We start from the raw sequence: 21871 nt of genomic DNA, 5'->3' as shown, positions 1-21871 counted from the left end.
CATGAACTTCTACTTCCTCTCCAATCTGATGCTATGGATCATGATAGCCTGATCTACAGTCACTTCAGATCGGTTGCTAGTAGGAATGATGGAGCGTTGGATGAATTCCAGCCATCCTCTAGCCACGGGTTTAAGGTCATGCCTTCTCAATTGAACCGGCTTGCCTTTGGAGTCTCTTTTTCACTGAGCTCCTTCCACACATATGTCCATGAGGACTTGGTCCAACCTTTGATCAAAGTTGACCCTTCTAGTGTAGGGGCGTGCATCTCCTTGCATCATTGGCAAGTTGAATGCTAACCTTACATTTTCCGGACTAAAATCTAAGTATTTCCCCCGAACCATTGTAAGCCAATTCTTTGGGTTCTGGTTCACACTTTGATCATGGTTTTTGGTGACCCATGCATTAGCATAAAACTCTTGAACCATTAAGATTCTGAATTGTTGAATGGAGTTGGTGAGAACTTCCCAACCTCTTTTTCGAATCTCATGTTGGATCTCCGGATACTCATTCCTTTTGAGCATGAAAGGGACCTCAGAGATCAACCTTCTTCTTGGCCACAACTTCATAGAAGTGGTCTTGATGGATCTTTGAGATGAATTTCTCCATCTCTCATGACTCAGAGGTGGAAGCTTTTGCCTTCCCTTTCCTCTTTCTAGAGGTTTCTCCAGTCTTAGGTGCCATAAATGGTTATGGAAACACAAAAAACAATGCTTTTTCCACACCAAACTTAAAAGGTTGCTCGTCCTCGAGCAAAAGAAGAAAGAAGGATGGAGAAGGAGAAGAAATAGAGGAGATGAAGGGGGTTTAATGGTTCGGCCAAGGGGGAGAAGTAGTGTTTGTGATATGTGGAAATGAAGGAGTAAAGAGGGGTTTATATAGGAGTGGAAAGAGAGGGTAGGGTTCGTGTATTAGGGGTTGGGTTTGGGAGGGAAAGGATTTGAATTTGAATTGTGAGGTGGGTAGGGTTTTTTGGGGAAGAGTGGGTGGAGGTGATTGGTGAAGAGGTGATGGAGAAGAGAAATGGAGGTGATTGGTGAGGGGTATTTGGGGAAGGGTGTTATGGGAAGGTGTGAAGAAGAGAGAGAAAGAGTTGAGGTAGGTAGGGATCTTGTGGGGTCCATAGATCCTGAGGTGTCAAGGACTTCTCATCCTTGCACAATTTTGGCGTGAAAATGACCCCTTGAGTGCCAATCCTGGCATTAAACGCCAGGTTGCTACCCATTTCTGGCGTTTAACGCCAGCTTTTCTTCCCTTTCTGGCGTTAAACGCCAACTTTTCTTCCCTTTCTGGCGTTAAACGCCAGTCTGGTGCCCTTTTCTGGTGTTAAACGCCTTGAATGGTGCCAGACTGGGCATTTAACGCCCATTCTGCTACCCTTACTGGCGTTTAAACGCCAGTAAGCTACTTCTCCAGGGTGTGCTATTTTTAATGCTGTTTTTGAATTTGCTTTGATTTTTGTAGTTGGTTTTGTGACTCCACATGATCATCAACCTAAAGAAAACATAAAATAACAATGGAAAATGTAAATTTAACATAGATAAATAAAAATTAGGTTGCCTCCCAATAAGCGCTTCTTTAATGTCAATAGCTTGACAGTGAGCTCTCATGGAGCTTCACAGATATTCATAGCATGGTTGGGGCCTCCCAACACCAAACTTAGAGTTTGAATGTGAGAGCTCTGTTTGACTCTATATTTAGAAAAGCTTTTCATGCTTCCTCTCCATGGTTACAGAGGGAGATCCTTGAGCCTTAAACACAAGGTAGTCCTCATTCACTTGAAGGACCAACCTCCTCTGTTAACATTAATCACAGCTTTTGCGGTTGCTAGGAAGGGTCTGCCAAGGATGATGGATTCATCCTTATTCTTCCCAGTGTCCAGGATTATGAAGTCAACAGGGATGTAAAGGCCTTCAACCTCCACCAAAACATCTTCTACAAGTCCATAAGCCTATCTCCTTGAATTGTCTGCCATCTCTAGTGAGATTCTTGCAGCTTGTACCTCAAAGATCCCTAGTTTCTCCATTACAGAGAGTGACATGAGGTTTATACTTGACTCCAGGTAACACAGAGCCTTCTCAAAGGTCATGGTGCCTATGGTACAAGGTATTGAGAGCTTTCCAGGATCCTGTCTCTTCTGAGGTAATTTCAGTTGAACCGGATCATTCAGTTCATTGATGAGCAATGGAGGTTTATCCTCCCAAGTCTCATTACCAAATAACTTGGCATTTAGCTTCATGATTTCTCTAAGGTACTTAGTAACTTGCTCTTCAGTAATATCTTCATCCTCTTCAAAGGAAGAATACTCATCAGAGCTCATGAATGGTAGAAGTAGGTTCAATGGAATCTCTATAGTCTCTGTATGAGCCTCAGATTCCCTTGGTTCCTCAAAGGGGAACTTCTTTTCGTTCAGAGGACATCCCATGAGGTTTTTCTCACTGAAAACCACGTCCTCCTTACTCTCTCCAGGTTCGGCCATATTGGTCATGGTTATGACCTTGCACTCTCTCTTGGGATTTTCTTCTGTATTGCTTGGGAGAGTGCTAGAAGGAGTTTCAGTAATTCTCTTACTCAGCTGACCCACTTGTGCTTCCAAATTTCTAATGGAGGATCTTGTTTCATTTATGAAACTTAGTATGGTATTAGATAGATCAGAGACTATGGTTGCTAAGCCAGAACGACTCTGCTCAGAGTTCTCTGTTTGTTGCTGAGAAGATGATGGAAAAGGTTTGCTATTGCTAAACCTATTTCTTCCACCATTATTGTTGTTGAAGCCTTGTTGAGGCTTCTGTTGGTCCTTCCATGAGAGATTTGGATGATTTCTCCATGAAGGATTATAGGTGTTTCTATAGGGTTCTCCCATGTAATTCACCTCTTCCATTGCAGGGTTCTCAGAATCATAAGCTTCTCCTTCAGAAGATGCTTCTTTATTACTGCTGGATGCAGCTTGCAATCTAGTCAGACTCTGAGAAATCATATTGACTTGCTGAGTCAATATTTTGTTCTGAGCCAATATGGCATTCAGAGCATCAATCTCAAGAACTCCCTTCTTCTGAGGCGTCCCATTATTCACAGGATCCCTCTCAGAGGTGTATATGAACTGGTTATTTACAACCATTTTAATGAGTTCCTGAGCTTCTGTAGGTGTCTTCTTCAGATGAATGGATCCGCTTGCAGAATGGTCCAATGACATCTTGGATAACTCAGACAGACCATCATAGAAGATACATATGATGCTCCATTCTGAAAGCATGTCAGAAGGACACCTTCTGATTAATTACTTGTATCTTTCCCAAGCTTCATAGAGGGATTCACCTTCCTTCTGCTTGAAGGTTTGAATTTTCACTCTAAGCTTACTCATCTTTTGAGGTGGAAAGAATTTAGCTAAGAAGGCATTGACTAGCTTTTCCCAAGAGTTCAAGCTGTCTTTAGGTTGTGAGTTCAACCATATACTAGCTCTGTCTCTTACAGCAAAAGGGAAAAGCATAAGTCTGTAGACCTCGGGATCAACTCCATTGGTCTTAACAGTGTCACAGATTTGCAAAAATTCAGCCAAAAACTGATGAGGATCTTCCAATGGAAGTCCATGAAACTTGAAATTTTGTTGCATCAGAGAAACTAATTGAGGTTTAAGCTCAAAGTTGTTTGCTCCAATGGCAGGAATAGAGATGCTTCTCCCATAGAAGTCGGGAGTAGGTGCAGTAAAGTCACCGAGCACCTTCCTTGCATTGTTGGCATTGTTGTTATTTTCGGCTGCCATGTCTTCTTCTTTTTCGAAAATTTCTGTTAGGTCCTCTTCAGAGAGTTGTGTTTTAGCTTCTCTTAGCTTCCTCTTCAAGGTCCTTTCAGGTTCAGGATCAGCTTCAACAAGAATGTCTTTGTCCTTGTTCCTGCTCATATGAAAGAGAAGAGAACAAGAAAGTATGGAATCCTCTATGTCACAGTATAGAGATTCCTTAAGGTGTCAGAAGAAAACAGGAATAGAAGGATGGGGTAGATAGAGAAGAATTCAAACATATAAAGAAGGAGAGAGTCCGAATTGCTACTAGAGGAGAAGTGTTAGTCCTTAAATAGAAGGAGGTGAGAAGGGGGGGAAATTTTCGAAAACAAATTTAAAAAATTTTAAAATAATTAAAAATAATTTTAAAAAAGTGGATGATGGTTTTCGAAAATTAAAAGTGAGAAAGTGGTTAAGTGATTTTGAAAAAGATTTTGAAATTAGCAATAAAAAAGATATGATTGAAAATTATTTTGAAAAAGATATGATTGAGAGGATATGATTGAGAAACAATTTAAAAGGATTTGATTTTTGAAATTAATGACTTGGCTAACAAGAAATTTAAAGGATATGATTCTAAAATTCAAATATTGAACCTTTCTTAACAAGAAAGTAACAGACTTGAAATTTTTGAATCAAATAATTAATTGTTAGTAAGGATTTTCGAAAATAGTGAGAGAAAAATGGAAAAGATTTGATTTTGAAAAATATATGATTAAAAAAGATATGATTTGAAAAAGATTTGATTTTGAAAAATTATGAAAATTTGAAAAAGATTTGAATTAAAAACTAACTTACCTCCCTTGTGTTGTCCTGGCGTTAAACGCCTAGAGTGGTATCCATTCTGGCGTTTAACGCCCATTTGGCTACCTCCTTGGGTGTTAAACGCCCAGCCAGGTACCCAGGCTGGCATTTAAACACCAGAATTCCTTCTACACTGGGCATTTTGAATGCCCAACTTTTTCTCTGTGATTCCTCTGCTGTATGTTCTGAATCTTCAATTCTCTGTATTATTGACTTGAAAAGACATAATTTTAAAAAATTTTTGAATTTTTAATGATGAGAGATGTAACACCCTACCATACAAAGTCTTATGCTTAAGTCATAATTCAGAGATGGCAAGGTATTACGACCTCTAAAACAAAAATTTAGTACGTATAGTAGTATGAATAATTGATTATAACTAGGAGCCTTTGTAGAAAAAGGGGGTAAACAAAAACCGTAACTCGAACGGGCAACACTCCGATCGACAACGTAACGAACCGGGATAAGCTAACGCGAGATCATATATATAAAGAGTGTCAAAAACAAGAATATCAAGACTCAAAACCCGGCTGCGAAGAGAACCGGTCCGAGCATAGCAATATATACATATGATAAAATAAGGAAAACCCCAAAGGAAACCCAAAGGGACACAAATACCGAAAACCTAATCTCCAAAATCCCCTCTAGAAGGAGTCATCACAGTTTGTATTATTTAATGGAGATAAAAGTATCTAAACAAAATATATATCCCAAAACAGAGTCCCGAGAACAAAGGATCTTCGCTAATCCAGAAGTCTCCAGCATGCCTCAACGAGAAGCCTCGCGTCCTGCATCTGAAAACCACAAAATCCGCATGGGTGAGAACCAGAGGTCCCCAGTACGGTAACAGCTTCCACATATATAATACATAATAATAGAGGAGAGCCGAAGGCAATCCTAGAACTTCCTTCAGATAATATCAAAGCTTATAAACAAGCTAAACCGTAAGTGGCAACTGACTAAAGATTCTTCAGTCTAACTAATACTTCCCTTTCCAATTCCTTCAGACCTCCCAACCACCAGCAGGAGTATAATATAGCAAACACAGTTATATCAGACAAGAGATTTACAAATAGGAACAGATAAGGCATTTAGGCAATTAGCAAGTAATATGCAGTCAAATAGGCAATCTCAAACAATTCATGTAGTATGCTTATGATGCATGCCTGTCCCTAGTGGCTGATGATATCATCTGTCGGTTATAGAGCCAACCCGACAAGTCCTGGTAGCTAACCATTGGACTGTCCCTCTGTCGTGCATCCCCAACTCGAGTTATACTCATCATAAACTTGATCATAATCATGATCCATATCCATCACCCTCACTGGTGAATATTTATCCATCACCATCACTGGTGAATATTTATGGGGGCGAGCTCATCCGGGCCTTTCACAGTGCCCGGCCACACTTACGACATAGGGTCAAAAGAGCTTCGAGTCTCAACCTGGAGCACATGGTGGCTAGCCATTGCTACTACCCAGGGAAACCCTCATCTCCAATGGTGGAAGTGCAAACCTTCACAATTCAATCAACATCATATATGCATTTATACTTGGCCATAAACATGGCTCCGCCGTAACACGGCAATAATCTAGCCATCCGGCTCACGGTTAAATCCATAACCAGCCAATTCATTAACAATCACGGCCCTTCGGCCCATGGCACAACAAGCACTTCCACCGCCATTCTCCGTATCTCACATAATCATCTTTGATCCTCAATGATCATTCATTTTTCCCTTGCTTCACTCGCAAGTTACCACATTCATTAGCCCTTTTTCTCATGCTAGGCATATCATAATGATTTAAGACATAAGTGGTGAGATCGGAGGCTTAGAAGTATGAAATTTGGCTTTTAAAACTCAAAAATCAACTTTGGGATGAAAACAGGTCCACGCGTACGCGCACTCCACGCGCACGCGTGGATGGCGCTTTCTCGAAGAACGGCACGTACGCACCAAGTGCGCCTATGCGCGAGGGGTCATTCTGCTAAAAATTTTCTAAGTTAAAAGCTGCAGAATTTACAGATTCAAACCCCAATCTTCCGACGGACATAACTTCCTCATTTTAAATCGTTTTTCACTCGTTCTTCGAACGGCATGGACATCCTGGATCCAATTTCATTTCTAAACAGATTTGGCACAAATCAGAGATCCGTAGTCCAAGTTATGTCCCGTCAAATTATGCCCAAAAACCATGTTTTCATACAAAACCACAAGGTGCCATTTTCAAAACAAGCCACTTTCAACTCTTTTCAAAATCAATCAAACATGCCAATTTCAATCCTTCTCTTTGAAATCATTCAAAATGTACCAAAATCAACAACAAGCCATCCTCAACTCACACATTGACACTTTACCAAGGTTTCCAAAACCACATCCAACCATTTTAACACTTCTCAATCAAATGGCTAAAGGACAAACACAATATCATGTCATACATCCTTCCTCATCCCAATTTCCAATAATACCATTTCCAATTAACCATCATTATACATAATCAACATCATACTCACCATCAACATGGTACCACCCATCAATTCAACCTCAATCATCCATCAAGCATATATCACAACATGCATTTCTCATATTTCACACAATCAAGGCATCAATATTCATAATCACATATATGAACACATCATATATTTCAACCATTCAACAACACCAACAATTCAATGCCTATCTTAGGGCCTCTATCCTAAGTATTTCCTACCACATTACATATTAGATACGGGAAACTAAAACCATACCTTAGCCGATTTCCCAAGCTCAACTGGAGCACTTCCAAACCACTTTTCCTCAAGCTCTCAAGGTCTCAACACCTCCAAGAACAGATTTTATCACACAAAACCCTCTTCCAAGCTTTCCAAAATCACCAATCAAGCTCCAATATTCACATATACACAACCTAAGCCACAATCATCATACCCATACACAACATCTCAATACCCAAACATCATAGAATAACAAATTATACTAGGGTTGAGAATCTTACCACACCCAAGGTCCAAAGAGACAAGATTAACCTTCTTCTTCAAGAGAGTTGGGTCCTATAACATCAAAGAACCCAAAATCTCAACATTTTTACTCATGAAACTCGAAATCAAGGGCTGGAATTTCGAACAGTAAAACGTGGCTTACCTCAAGATTAATTGTATGGGTTTTATAGAGCTCTCCGCGGTGAACGTGTGGCCGCAAACGGTGCGGCAATCGGAGCTCTAGATCAAAAGTTATGGTGGTTTGAAGATCAACCAAGGGAGAGAACTTGAGAGAGTGTTCTCCCCTCCATGGCCTCCATTTCAGCGTGTTTAGTGTCTCAAATGAGGAGAGAGAGTGCTGAAAACTAGGGTTTTGGTTTAGTTTAGTTGGGCCAAGGGCCCACTTTGGGTCCGGTTGGCCCGGTTTGGCCCGTTCGGTCCAATCTTGGTCCGATTTCTATAAAATTGGTACCGAAATTCTCGTCTCAATTTCCTCTATCATATTAAGCCATAAAAATAACATTTTTGGCTTTCTAGAATAAATTCTCATTTATGGGTTAATTAGCCGTTAATTAACCGGATCTTACATTCTACCCACCTAATTGGGAATTTTGCCCACAAAATTCAAATTCAAATTCAATTACCTGAGAATAAGTGCGGATAATCCGTTCGCATCTCCGACTCAAGTTTCCAAGTGTGTTCCTCAACACCGCCTCGACTCCAAGCCACTTTGACTAATGAAACCTCTTTTCCACGCAACCGTTTGATACTAGTATCATCAATTCTGACTGGAGCCACTGGAAGCGTCAAATCTTCTCTTAACTGAACCGATTCGGGTTCTAACACATGGCTAGCATCAGGAGTGTACTTTCGAAGCTGCGACACGTGAAATACATCGTGCAGGTTTGAAAGATGGGGTGGTAGAGCCACCCGATACGCCACCGGCCCAATCCTCTCCAAGATCTGAAATGGACCAATGTATCGAGGATTCAACTTCTTTGCTTTAATCGCTCTACCTACTCCTGTGGTCGGAGTAACTTTCAGGAAAACATGATCTCCTGCCTCAAATTCTAAGGGCTTCCGCCTTTGATCGGCGTAACTCTTTTGACGACTCTGCGCCGTAAGCATCCTATCTCGGATTTTCTTGACTTGTTCAGTGGTCTCAACTATCATTTCCGGCCCCAACAAGCCTTTCTCTCCAGCTTCATACCAACATAGTGGAGATTGACATTTTCTCCCATACAAAGCCTCATACGGAGCCATTCCGATGCTCGCATGGTAACTATTATTGTATGCAAACTCTACTAACGGCATATACCGATCCCAACTCGCCGGTTGGTCCAAAACACAAGCTCTCAACATATCCTCTAGTGTTTGGATCATCCTCTCGGATTGACCATCTGTTTGAGGATGGTACGCTGTACTCAAGCTTAATCGAGTTCCAAAAGCTTTCTGAAATGCACCCCAGAATCTCGAAGTGAAACGAGGATCTCTATCAGAGATTATAGTAGCAGGTACACCATGGAGTCTCACAATCTCCTTTATGTATAACCGAGCTAGCTCCTCAAGGGTGTAAGTCATCCGAACGGGTAAAAAGTGAGCTGACTTCGTCAGTCGGTCCACGATCACCCAGATAGCATCAAAACCAGTCCTAGTCCTTGGCAATCCCGACACAAAGTCCATTGCAATACTTTCCCACTTCCATTGCGGAACCTCTAAGGGTTGCAACATCCCGGAAGGTCTTTGATGTTCAATCTTTACCTTTTGACAAGTTAAGCACTTTGAAATTCCGCCACATCATTCTTCATACCCGGCCACCAAAACATCGCCTTTAAATCATGGTACATCTTAGTACTCCCTGGGTGAATGGAGAATCCGCTTTTGTGTGCCTCCTTTAAGATATCTTGCCTCAAAGTGCCAACATCCGGCACAATGATCCTACCCTTGAATCTCCATAACCCATCTTTTTCTTCTGACACTCTCCACTGTTTTTCTTGCTCGATAGCCGGTAACACCTTCCATAACGCTTCATCATTTTCATGAGCCTTTAGGAGTTCGGACTTAAAGTCACTCGAGATTTCTAATCGGCTCAAACACAAGGTTCCAGATACTTCTCGAGCACCAATTTTTAGACTCTCGAATCCCTTGAGCAACTTCTCCTCTTGAAGCATCATCCAAGACGCATATAACGACTTTCGACTTAACGCATCCGCCACTATATTCGCCTTTCCAGGATGGTAATTTAACTCAAAGTCATAGTCTTTCAACAATTCCATCCACCTCCTTTGCCTCATATTAAGCTCTTTCTGATCAAAGAGGTATTTCAAGCTCTTGTGATCGGAGAAGACTTGGAACTTAACCCTATAGAGATAATGCCTCCACACCTTCAAGGCAAACACAACCGCAGCGAGTTCCAAATCGTGCGTAGGATAACTAACTTCGTGAGGTCTCAACTGTCGTGAGGCATACGCCACCACATTATGATGCTGCATCAGCACGCACCCTAGGCCCTTTAACGATGCATCACAGTACACCTCAAAAGGCTCGTTCGGCTCAGGTAACACTAACACAGGTGCAGTGGTCAACTTTTTCTTCAATGTCTGAAAGCTCTCCTCGCACTCAAAAGTCCAAACAAACGGAGTGTCTTTGCGAGTTAACTTTGTCAACGGCAAAGCTAATTGTGAAAATCCTTTGATGAACCTTCGGTAATAGCCAGCTAAACCCAGAAAACTCCTTATCTCGGTTACTGTGGTTGGTTGCTTCCAATCCATCACAGCTTCTACCTTAGTTGGATCTACGGCTATTCCCTTCTTACTCACCACGTGACCCAAAAACTTCACCTCATCCTTCCAAAACTCACACTTAGACAGTTTCGCATAGAGTTTCTTCTTCTTTAAAATCTGCAACACGGTCCTCAAGTGTTCTGCATGCTCTTCTTCAGTCTTGGAGTAAATCAGTATGCCGTCAATGAAGACAACAACGAATTTATCCAAAAACAGACGGAATACTCTATTCATGTAATCCATGAATACTGCAGGAGCGTTTGTCAACCCAAAAGACATTACGGTGTACTCATAATGACCATAACGAGTCCTGAAAGCGGTCTTAGGGATATCCTCACCCCTCACCATTATCTGGTGATAACCGGATCGCAAATCGATCTTGGAGAAAACCCCAGCTCCTTGTAACTGGTCCATGAGATCATCAATTCTCGGTAATGGGTATTTATTCTTTATGGTGACCTTGTTCAGCTGCCTGTAATCCACACAGAGCCGCATACTTCCATCTTTCTTCTTTACCAGTAATACTGGAGCACCCCACGGGGAAACACTTGGTCGGATAAAGTTCTTACCCAACAATTCCTCTAACTGAGACTTTAGCTTGGCCATCTCTAATGGTGACATTCTATAAGGAGCACTTGAGATTGGTCCCGCCCCAGGCACCAATTCAATAGCAAACTCGACCTCTCGGTTAGGTGGAAATTCCTCAATATCATCGGGAAACACTTCCGAAAAATCACACACTACCGGAATCTGATCCAACTTTTGATTATCACCCGAAACACCAGCGGTTAACAACAGGATACCCTGACATTCGATTCCAGAACAGTTCACCATCATCGAATTCAAGTAATAATTATTCACCACGACCGGCCCTTCTGTATCTTCCGGCATAAAGTACACCGACTTTGTAGAACAATCAAGCAGGACATGGTTCTCAGATAACCAGTCCAATCCCAAGATAAGATCAAGACCGATCATCGGTAAGCAGATTAAATTATGGACAAAATCACGCTGCTTGAACCTGAACGAAACTTTCGGGCATCCTAGCCTAGTTACCATGGCTTCATGGGTAGCATTATGTACCTTTAGGTCATAACCTAAGGTTACGATCTTCAATCCTAACTCATGGGCTTTCTCAAATGCAATAAATGAATGCGATGCTCCCGAATCAAATAAAGCATTTAAAGTTTGACCAGCCATTTCACAGTTACCTCGAATGAGTGTCTCGGATCCCTCTGCACCCACAGCTGAGGTGGTGAACACCCGACCAGTCTGTTGTGCTTTCCCAGCACCTTGCTTTTGCTTCTCTGGATAACTTGCGGCTTTATGCCCCACCTTTCCACAATTGTAGCACAAACCCCATCTGGCTTTGCATGGTGCTCCCGGATGGTGACTTCCACACCTAGTACAAGCTTGATCATTCTGAGGCTGCTTCCCAAACCTTTTCCATTGGGAGTTGTTGTTGTTGGGCCTCCTAAAAGAACTTCCCCTCTTGAAGGGCGGACCTCTAGGTGCAAAGCTCTTCCCTTGATTTTGTGAAAATGATCCTTTGTGACTCCCTTTCTCAGTGGCTGCCCTCTTCACACACTCTTCAGCAACCCTACACTTGTTCACCAACTCGGAGAAAGTCCTAATCTCCATTGACCCCACCGAACCGAAAATATCACTCTGGAGTCCTCCTTCGTACTTAACACACTTCCATTCCTCATATTCCACCGGAGTCCCTTGACACATACGAGAGAATCTGAACAGCTCCTCAAACTTGTCAGTATACTCAGATACGGACATAGTACCCTGCTTCAGCTACAATAATTCAAGCTCCTTGGCCGTCCTAGCAGAAGTCGGAAAGTACTTCTTATAGAACTCCTCTTGGAAGACATCCCAGATGATATAATCATCACCCTGCTGTAAGAGGCGTCGGATTCCTTGCCACCAATGCGACGCTCCACCAGTGAGCAAATAGGTAGCGAACTCCACACGCTGCCCTTCAGGTACCACCTGCGCTTGCAGTGCTCATTCTATAGCCTGAAACCACGTATCGGCTTCAGTCGGGCTAGTAGTTCCCTTGAACTTCGGTGGATTAACCTTCAAAAAGTTCGCCAGTGTCATCGGACCCTAAACTCCACCTCCGTCATTACCATGGTTGTTCATCTGTTGACCAAGAGCCTCAGCAGTGGCTTGCATAGCAGCAGCCATGTTCTCTAACGCAGTCATAAAGTTCACCGGATCATTAGGGTTAGTCTCCGACACACGAGTATTAGTACGACCTCTCTCACGACCTCTACCGCGTCCACGAGGCGCCATTTGGTTCCTATACACATCAAACAATCGATATTAAGTTGATCAGTCTCAATATCGGAAGTTCAGTGCTTCAAAGTCCCAAATGCATGCTCATGAACGTTTATGCCAATTATATCAAGCAGATATACTAGTAGCACATAACACACACACAGAGAATGCACAGAAGCATAGTCAGTCCATTCCTCAGGCTCTACAGGAACGAACTGCTCTGATACCATAATGTAACACCCTACCATACAAAGTCTTATGCTTAAGTCATAATTCAGAGATGGCAAGGTATTACGACCTCTAAAACAAAAATTTAGTACGTATAGTAGTATGAATAATTGATTATAACTAGGAGCCTTTGTAGAAAAAGGGGGTAAACAAAAACCGTAACTCGAACGAGCAACACTCCGATCGACAACGTAACGAACCGGGATAAGCTAACGCGAGATCATATATATAAAGAGTGTCAAAAACAAGAATATCAAGACTCAAAACCCGGCTGCGAAGAGAACCGGTCCGAGCATAGCAATATATACATATGATAAAATAAGGAAAACCCCAAAGGAAACCCAAAGGGACACAAATACCGAAAACCTAATCTCCAAAATCCCCTCTAGAAGGAGTCATCACAGTTTGTATTATTTAATGGAGATAAAAGTATCTAAACAAAATATATATCCCAAAACAGAGTCCCGAGAACAAAGGATCTTCGCTAATCCAGAAGTCTCCAGCATGCCTCAACGAGAAGCCTCGCGTCCTGCATCTGAAAACCACAAAATCCGCATGGGTGAGAACCAGAGGTCCCCAGTACGGTAACAGCTTCCACATATATAATACATAATAATAGAGGAGAGCCGAAGGCAATCCTAGAACTTCCTTCAGATAATATCAAAGCTTATAAACAAGCTAAACCGTAAGTGGCAACTGACTAAAGATTCTTCAGTCTAACTAATACTTCCCTTTCCAATTCCTTCAGACCTCCCAACCACCAGCAGGAGTATAATATAGCAAACACAGTTATATCAGACAAGAGATTTACAAATAGGAACAGATAAGGCATTTAGGCAATTAGCAAGTAATATGCAGTCAAATAGGCAATCTCAAACAATTCATGTAGTATGCTTATGATGCATGCCTGTCCCTAGTGGCTGATGATATCATCTGTCGGTTATAGAGCCAACCCGACAAGTCCTGGTAGCTAACCATTGGACTGTCCCTCTGTCGTGCATCCCCAACTCGAGTTATACTCATCATAAACTTGATCATAATCATGATCCATATCCATCACCCTCACTGGTGAATATTTATCCATCACCATCACTGGTGAATATTTATGGGGGCGAGCTCATCCGGGCCTTTCACAGTGCCCGGCCACACTTACGACATAGGGTCAAAAGAGCTTCGAGTCTCAACCTGGAGCACATGGTGGCTAGCCATTGCTACTACCCAGGGAAACCCTCATCTCCAATAGTGGAAGTGCAAACCTTCACAATTCAATCAACATCATATATGCATTTATACTTGGCCATAAACATGGCTCCGCCGTAACACGGCAATAATCTAGCCATCCGGCTCACGGTTAAATCCATAACCAGCCAATTCATTAACAATTACGGCCCTTCGGCCCATGGCACAACAAGCACTTCCACCGCCATTCTCCGCATCTCACATAATCATCTTTGATCCTCAATGATCATTCATTTTTCCCTTGCTTCACTCGCAAGTTACCACATTCATTAGCCCTTTTTCTCATGCTAGGCATATCATAATGATTTAAGACATAAGTGGTGAGATCGGAGGCTTAGAAGTATGAAATTTGGCTTTTAAAACTCAAAAATCAACTTTGGGATGAAAACAGGTCCACGCGTACGCGCACTCCACGCGCACGCGTGGATGGCGCTTTCTCGAAGAACGGCACGTACGCACCAAGTGCGCCTATGCGCGAGGGGTCATTCTGCTAAAAATTTTCTAAGTTAAAAGCTGCAGAATTTACAGATTCAAACCCCAATCTTCCGACGGACATAACTTCCTCATTTTAAATCGTTTTTCACTCGTTCTTCGAACGGCATGGACATCCTGGATCCAGTTTCATTTCTAAACAGATTTGGCACAAATCAGAGATCCGTAGTCCAGGTTATGTCCCGTCAAAGTATGCCCAAAAACCATGTTTTCATACAAAACCACAATGTGCCATTTTCAAAACAAGCCACTTTCAACTCTTTTCAAAATCAATCAAACATGCCAATTTCAATCCTTCTCTTTGAAATCATTCAAAATGTACCAAAATCAACAACAAGCCATCCTCAACTCACACATTGACACTTTACCAAGGTTTCCAAAACCACATCCAACCATTTTAACACTTCTCAATCAAATGGCTAAAGGACAAACACAATATCATGTCATACATCCTTCCTCATCCCAATTTCCAATAATACCATTTCCAATTAACCATCATTATACATAATCAACATCATACTCACCATCAACATGGTACCACCCATCAATTCAACCTCAATCATCCATCAAGCATATATCACAACATGCATTTCTCATATTTCACACAATCAAGGCATCAATATTCATAATCACATATATGAACACATCATATATTTCAACCATTCAACAACACCAACAATTCAATGCCTATCTTAGGGCCTCTATCCTAAGTATTTCCTACCACATTACATATTAGATACGGGAAACTAAAACCATACCTTAGCCGATTTCCCAAGCTCAACTGGAGCACTTCCAAACCACTTTTCCTCAAGCTCTCAAGGTCTCAACACCTCCAAGAACAGATTTTATCACACAAAACCCTCTTCCAAGCTTTCCAAAATCACCAATCAAGCTCCAATATTCACATATACACAACCTAAGCCACAATCATCATACCCATACACAACATCTCAATACCCAAACATCATAGAACAACAAATTATACTAGGGTTGAGAATCTTACCACACCCAAGGTCCAAAGAGACAAGATTAACCTTCTTCTTCAAGAGAGTTGGGTCCTATAACATCAAAGAACCCAAAATCTCAACATTTTTACTCATGAAACTCGAAATCAAGGGCTGGAATTTCGAACAATAAAACGTGGCTTACCTCAAGATTAATTGTATGGGTTTTGTAGAGCTCTCCGCGGTGAACGCGTGGCCGCAAACGGTGCGGCAATCGGAGCTCTAGATCAAAAGTTATGGTGGTTTGAAGATCAACCAAGGGAGAGAACTTGAGAGAGTGTTCTCCCCTCCATGGCCTCCATTTCAGCGTGTTTAGTGTCTCAAATGAGGAGAGAGAGTGCTGAAAACTAGGGTTTTGGTTTAGTTTAGTTGGGCCAAGGGCCCACTTTGGGTCCGGTTGGCCCGGTTTGGCCCGTTCGGTCCAATCTTAGTCCGATTTCTATAAAATTGGTACCGAAATTCTCGTCTCAATTTCCTCTATCATATTAAGCCATAAAAATAACATTTTTGGCTTTCTAGAATAAATTCTCATTTATGGGTTAATTAGCCGTTAATTAACCGGATCTTACAAGAGAGAACAACAATAAAATGAAACTAATCATGAAAAACTAAAATCAAATAAACAATGCATGCAAGAACACGTTGAATGTTAAGATGAACATCAACAACATATTTTTTTGAAAATTTTTAAGAAAAGAAAGACATGCAAGACACCAAACTTAGAAATTTTCATATTAGAGACACTAACAAATTGAGAATGCACATGAGAAACAACAACAGACACAAAACAAGACAATTTAAAGATCAGACCTAAGAAAATCATCAAGAACAACTTGAAGATCAATGAAGAACATAATGCATATATTCGAAAAATGTAAGAAAATTAAAAATATGAAAGACACCAAACTTAAAAATAGACACTAGATTCAAACAAGAAACACAAAATTTTTGGTTTTTATGATTTTATTAATTTTTTTTTGTTTTTTCGAAAATTATTTTGGAAAAACGAAAAAGAGGAAACATTTTTTTTTGAAAGATTTTTGAAAACTTTTTGAAAATAAAATAAAGTTTGAAACAAGAAGAAAATTACCTAATCTGAGCAACAAGATGAACCGTCAGTTGTCCAAACTCGAACAATCCCGGCAATGGCGCCAAAAATATGGTGCACGAAATTACAATCACACTTCTGCAATTTCGCACAACTAACCAACAAGTGCACTGGGTCGTCCAAGTAATACCTTACGTGAGTAAGGGTCGATCCCACGGAGATTGTCGGCTTGAAGCAAGCTATGGTTATCTTGTAAATTTCAGTCAGGCGGATTCAAATAGTCATGAGTTTTTGTAATTAAAAGATAAAGGAAACATAAAATAAAGATAGAAGTACTTATGTAATTCATTGGTAGGAGTTTCAGATAAGCGTATGAAGATGCTTTGTTCCTTCTAAATCTCTGCTTTCCTATTGCCTTCATTCAATCATTCATACTCCTTTCTATGGCAAGCTGTATGTTGGGGGATCACCGTTGTCAATGGCTATCGTCCGTCCTCTCAGTGAAAATAGTCCGGCTACGGGTTACGTAGGGCTAATCATCTGTCGGTTCTTACTTGTGTTGGAATAAGATCCATTGATTCTTTTCACACTGTCACTGCGCCCAACACTCATGAGTTTGAAGCTCGTCACAGCCATCCCATCCCAGATCCTACTCGGAATACCACAGACAAGGTTTAGACTTTCCGGATCTCAAGAATGCTGCCAATTGATTATAGCTTATACCACGAAGACTCTGATCTCACGGAATGGAAGGCTCTGTTGTCAGGAGAGGTAACCATGCATCGTGAACCTGGAGGCCAAGAGATATACACTCCAGCTATTGCAGATAGAACGGAAGTGGTTGTCAGGCACGTGTTCATAGGTGAGAATGATGATGAGTGTCACGGATCATCACATTCATCAAGTTGAAGTACAAGTGAATATCTTAGAATAAGAATAAGCTTGAATTGGATAGAAAAACAATAGTACTTTGCATTAATTCATGAGGAACAACAGAGCTCCACACCTTAATCTATGAGGTGTAGAAACTCCACCGTTGAAGATACATAAGAACAAGGTCTAGGCATGGCCGAATGGCCAGCCTCCCCAATTATGAAATGAAGCTCTCAAAAAGATGATCAAAAGATTAAAAGATGATCCGAAGATGAAAATACAATAGTAAAAGGTCCTATTTATAGTGAACTAGTAGCCTAGGATTTATAGAAATGAGTAAATGATGCAGAAATCCACTTCCGGGGCCCATTTGGTGTGTGCTTGGGCTGAGAATTGAAGCTTTCACGTTCTGCATAGGATTTTCTTGGAGTTAAACGCCAACTCTGGTGCCAGTTTGGGCGTTAAACGCTGGTTTTAGTGCCAATTCTGGCGTTTTACGCCAGAATTCTTTGGGTTGACTTTGAACGCCAGTTTGGGCCATCAATTCTCAGGCAAAGTATGGATTATTATATATTTCTGGAAAGCCCAGAATGTCTACTTTCCAACGCAATTGAGAGCGCGCTAATTAGGCTTCCGTAGCTCTAGAAAATCAACTTCGAGTGAAGGGAGGTCAGAATCCAACAGCATCTGCAGTCCTTTTTCAGCTTCTGAATCAGATTTTTGCTCAGGTCCCTCAATTTCAGCCAGAAAATATCTGAAATCACAAAAAAACACACAAACTCATAGTAAAGTCCAGAAATGTAAATTTTTCATAAAAACTAATAAAAATATACTAAAAACTAACTAAAACATACTAAAAACTATGTAAAAACAGTGCCAAAAAGCGTATAAGTTATCCGCTTATCAGGGACCCCACAGCTTCTCTCTCGATGCCAACAACCAACGCGACGGCGTCTTCTCCTCACCAGTGGCAAAACCCTCAGCGGCAACAATGGCGAGGCGGCTGAGCTCGTCAACAACGGCGGCGCAGAGGCAGTGGCTGGCGCGACACTCCCTCTCTCACCCGCGAGCTCTCTCTTCCCTCTTTGCAAATGGCGGCGGCAACGGCGTCTGGAGGTGGCGGCACGACGGCAGCTGGACGTCATGGCGGTGGCGTGGCTGGTTGGCGAGCCGGGGCAGAACGATAGCGCGGCTTCCTCCTCCCTCTCTTCCCTAATTCACGGTGTCTGTGTGTGTGTGTGTGTGTGTATTTTGTGTTTGAGTGCCATTGAGTGAGGAATATGGAGGGTTTGGCGGTGAGGTGGGTGGAGAATAGGTTAGCGGCCTTTGTTTTTGCTGAGCTATGATAATAATATCTTTATGGTTACAATGGTCATTTAACAACGTATATGTATGTATTGCTGTGATTTGAATATAGTTTATGAGCAAATAACATTATTAGTTAGAAACTTAGAATATATAGATCATTTTTTTTGGTTACGTTAGCTAAGAGAAAAAACAAAACGTACAATCTTTTTTGAGTGAATACCCAAAAGCAACATTGACTTTTTTTGGCACAGGGGCCTCGTTGTCATTTCGAGGTAATTGTTAGGGGTCGGGTTGGATTTTTTTTGTCAAGGGCCTCGTTGTCTTTCGAAGTAATTGCCAGGGGCTGTTTTGGGTTTTTCTCATCTTTTTTTGATAAAATTAGTGATTTTGGGTAATTTAGTAATTTTAGTAAAATTAGGATAATAGAGTAATTGAAAACCAAATTTTAATCCAATAATAATAATATCTATAAAAATACTATTCGATTATCAACTTAAAATTTATTTTTAAATAAATACTCTAATTTAATAATTAGAGGTAATAAAAATTAATTTCCTTTATAATCATAAAATAAAGTTAAAAATCTAATTATTTAACTTAAAGCATATAAAATTCTTATTATTATCCAATTATTAAAGTTCTAAATCATAAATAAAAAATTGCTTAATTTATATATAAAATCTCTTAAAATATAATTTTAATTAAATATAATAAATCATAAACAAATTTATTATTTAATTTTGTAAAAAATCCGGAGCCTTACATAATATGTTGAAATAAAATTTTTTATTAATTACAAAAAAAATCTTTGAATTTTGTGACAAATAAATAAATTGTTACAAAAATATTGTATTTTGTGACGAATTAATTTTTTGTTACAAAATATTTAGAACTTTTGAAACAAATAGATATTTAGTTATAAAATATTTTAAATTTTGGCAACAATATAATTTTTTGTTACAAAACATTATAATATTTTACAACAAAACAATAGTTCGATACGATAGCCAACATAATTTGTGACAAAAAAAATCACGTTGTTACAAAATATTGAAATATTTTGTAACAAATTTTTTTGTTATTACAAAATATTCTTATTTTGTAACAATAACTAATTATTGTTATAAATACTCCATTTTCTTGTAGTGGCTTTTTATATTTAAAATCAATATTAGAACATAATACTTTTCTTCAGTGATTCAAAATGGTGAAGTAATTCCTTTCTAAATAAATCGAACTCAAGACATATAGTTTTCTTAAATAAATTAAGCTCGAAAACATAACTATTTTCTTAATAAATCAAGTAATACACTTTCTCAAATCCAAGCCTTTCTAAATAACTTTTCAAACAAAGTCTAAGATTTTTTTAAAAATTTTGGCAGCACCTCCCCTAAAACTTGGACTTTTTCCATCCTTTTCGGGCCCCAACTAAAACACTCCACAATCCTTTTTCAACGGTCCAAGACCCAAAATCAGTTCAAGAGCAAGCTAAATCCGACGTTCATCTCATTTTCATATCTCAAGGAAACCGTTTCAAGATCAAATCATTATCAACTGATCAAACTTGATTTCAAAACTTTAAAGAGATAACTTTAAATAAACACTACAAAAATAGTTCGTTTCATAAAATCCAACAATAGTCCAGTCAAATAAGTATTCACATTTATCCAAGACAATCAAACAATACACAAGACTTATACAATCACCAAAGGCACATTTCTCACATTAGTATCCATATATAATAGTTCGAGATGAATAAGTTTAGTTTTTTGAAAAAGACCCCTACCTCGATAAGCGAAACCATAACCCAAACGTGTCAACTGAACTCTGCTTGCTTTCTCAATAGCAGAAATAGCCTCAGCCGCAACATGCAAACTTATTTTATAATTCCTAAAAACATTAATATTGCGGAAAACTTAAAACACATAACGGGAAAACTAATGCCGAGGATTCTGAGATAGAGACACTTACTGAAATAGAAGGAATGGCGCAGTAGCCACAGCAATACTTACGCGACGTGCAACATCAGGACTCAAACCTATGTTAACAAACCTCAAAGTCCTTAACTAAACATAACCGAACACTAACGCAGGGGTCTTCAAAACGTAAATACTTACTGTAATGAGAAAATGAAACAGCGCCAGTCTCTGAACTGGTTTGGCGATAGCCCCGAGAGCCATCCCAGGCAGTAGCGGCAACCAGACTCCAGCGACGGCGATTGAAACCAACATGTAGTGATTGTAACGTTTCCAAAAGCTCAAGAGAAATGAAACCCAATACTTAAAACCTTACTGGCAGTGGATTTCAGTGGCAGCAGAGGCTCGGCCAGAAGCTTCGACGGTGGTCCCGGAAGTCACAAAACCACTCCCGGCGGTCAGAAACACAGAGAAGCAGCTTCCTTCTCTGGCAGGGTGATGAATGGATTTTTGATGATATAGAATTTCACAATAAATTCTCGTTGCAAGTATAGTTTCTAACTAACAAACAATCCTTTCATACAAAAAATTGGTTGTCACAAGTAACAAACCCCTATAAAAATAACCGAAGTCTTCAAACTTCGGATCGTCTCTCAAGGAATTGCAGGAAAGTGTACTTATAATTGGTTATGAGATTTTATCTTTTTGGGTTTTGAAATAAGGAACAAGAAAAGTAAATTGCAAGAATAAAACTAATGGCTAATAAAGCTCTTGGCAAGGAATGAGAATTGGAAGTTCTATCCTCATTATCATCATCAATTGTGACATCAATTTTCCATTACTCCTACTTAGTCAACATCTAGCTATGAAGGAAAGTCAAGTGGAGATAATCAATTTGATTCCTCAAGTCCTAATCAACTCCTAAGGAAAGACTAGCTTTAGTGGAATTCAAATCAACTAGCAACTTTCAATTATTAATCAACAAAGGAGTTTGATAACTCAAGAGTCTCCAATTACTTGACCAAAGCCAAGAGGAGAAAAATCTACTCTATAATCCAACCAAGCATTTTATCAAACACTTGGAAGGCACAAAATAGAAGCATAAAAAATTAACAAGGAATAATCAAATCTAAAC

The 21871-nt window shown here is 40.1% G+C and overlaps 1 non-coding gene across 1 annotated transcript; it reads left to right on the top strand.

The window, feature by feature from the left end:
- The first annotated feature begins 3245 nt into the window (after nucleotides 1-3245).
- On the top strand, nucleotides 3246-3353 carry LOC112724297 (small nucleolar RNA R71). The gene has a single exon (XR_003163467.1). It is a non-coding gene; the product is annotated as a small nucleolar RNA R71 (small nucleolar RNA).
- The last annotated feature ends 18518 nt before the right edge of the window (nucleotides 3354-21871 follow it).

Source organism: Arachis hypogaea, chromosome 11, assembly GCF_003086295.3.
Source record: "Arachis hypogaea cultivar Tifrunner chromosome 11, arahy.Tifrunner.gnm2.J5K5, whole genome shotgun sequence".
NCBI lineage: Eukaryota > Viridiplantae > Streptophyta > Magnoliopsida > Fabales > Fabaceae > Arachis > Arachis hypogaea.
Note: the sequence above shows the minus strand (reverse complement) of the source record. Positions and strands in the feature narration are given on the sequence as shown.